Here is a 2,205-nt window from a genome sequence, read left to right as displayed (position 1 = left end):
AATCACTTAGTCCGTAATTACTTAAGGTGACGTACTTGTAATAAGTATGACGTCATCCACCTGTTCAACATGCATTCAGTGGTGTAATCCCAACACGGTTGGCCGGATAATCGTCGAAGTTCTCATGAATCTGTGACGACGGCAAAGCCACGGTAGGTTAGCTTTCTCGGATTCGGTGCGAAATTTGACCTGTCTTTTTTATTCAATAATTAATCTCGTCAATAGGGTCGATTCCAATATTTTAAAAAGAAATATACGTTAAACTAAGCTTGCTTTTTCTAGGATCGCCAGTAAAGTAAATACTGTAGGAAATGAGTTGCTATTACTGATTTTAGCCGAAATGGTTGTTATTATTATGGATAGAGGTACCAAAGAATAGGGTTTCGAAATATCATGTAGCATTATTATTATTCTTAAGTCAGAATTTGAAAACAGCATAGTCACCACCTTCTGATCAGAATCGCGGTGAAGGACTCAGGCTAGCTCTAATGTCGTCATTTATTTTGGTACCGCTAGTTCATCGAGAGATTGCGCTTTCATTCATGTCAATAGTAACAACATTCAAAATTCGAATTCCTTGTTGAGTCTCTTCGAAAGCCGTGCGAATGTAAGTACATGCGAGCGAATCGACGACCGCGGTGGTGTAAGGGTAAATCGGACGAAATATATCGTACAGAAAATGCGTTATTATACGATTTTCATCGCATAGGAAATACGTTCCAAGTTAATGATGGGGATGCTATGGAAATTGGCATTCCGGACGAACGGCATAATCTACTGTACTTGTACTATCAAACAGAACGTACACAGTCAAAATTCGAACTGAAAGTGCAATATGCAGCGTAATCAAAAGGAGTAATTTTCAGCATTGTAAAATACTTGAGAAATCATCTCTGCATATCATAATGTACAATCGACAAAATTTGATTGTCTTTGGCAAATTTTCTTGCTATTGCTTTCAAATGTTGCTTGACATTCTTACGAAATTACAACTGTGCACTCATTGCATCTTTAATACTAAGTCTTCCTACTTAACTACAACCCTTGTCGGGTTTCGGACTATCGGGCGAGAAATTAGCGTAAAGATTTTACTTCGCAGCGAGCCAAAATCAGGAGGGTGTGAAATTTCACAACTGGATGTCAAACTACTCGCCATTGCATATTTTGTTCTTCTTCGTGAATATCCGACTCATACTCTTAATGGATGCCTTGCCATCCCTGTTCTCAAAATGAAGCGTGCTGAAAATGGGTATGACATACTTGCACAGGTAGCCAGCTTCTGGCTGAAGCTTATAAACATCTGTAAAGACTGTCCAATGCCAATCTATTTGACTGACCATTGTTCTTTTAGAGGGTAGATGTACGCAGCCAGGATGATCCACAACAATTCTTACATCACAAAGATGCTCGTATAAAATTTGGTGAAAGATATCGTGTTAGGGAAGAGGATAAAAATGAAAACGGCTATCATCCTCTTTCTTTTCAATCATCCTCGTGCGAGAAAGCATGATATTGAAGCGTTAAGCTGCGTGCTCTTAAACTTGAATGACCAATCGTTTAAAACGAGGCTTTACATGATAGGCCTGCACGAGCATCTTTATAATAAGGTATACATAAAAACATTTTCGCTCCACTCACTCCGAGTCGATAGATTTGTGTCCATAGCCCATCTGTAAAATATGAAATAGGAGAGACTAATTGGTCATGCAAGTAATATGCATAGTTTTAGGATGCTCGCAGGTCCCATCTTTTCAGAAATGCATAATGTAGTGATTGCGGGTGTTGGATTGCTGACGCAGCAACTACTTATCTTAATTTTGTGTTACCAGTCCGTACTCCTTATCTTTGTCCCTACTTGATGCTAATAAAGACTAGGAAAGCGCTCGTATTGGTTACAAGTTTGCCTAGCAATTACCTGTGTAGAACCCACTTTGAAGAATATCCATATCGAAAATTAAAAATATCTACCATTGGTGTTGGAAGGTTAGTTGTCTTAGTTGTCTCTATTGATCCAACCTGTTTATGAGGCTGACAGCGTTTACAAAAAACACATTTAATCAAGCCGTCTGTCAATCAATTAGCCGTCTCTTCCATTCGCCATCCGACTATTCGTTGTGTGTTTCAAGATCTGATCTTACCCTTAGTTTGACAACCCATGTCGAAAGAGAGAGGGATACCCAAAGCTCGAAATCCCTCGTTGTATCC

The sequence above is a fragment of the Plasmopara halstedii genome (genome assembly GCF_900000015.1).
Source record: "Plasmopara halstedii genome assembly, contig: Scaffold_110, whole genome shotgun sequence".
Lineage (NCBI taxonomy): Eukaryota > Oomycota > Peronosporomycetes > Peronosporales > Peronosporaceae > Plasmopara > Plasmopara halstedii.
Note: the sequence above shows the minus strand (reverse complement) of the source record.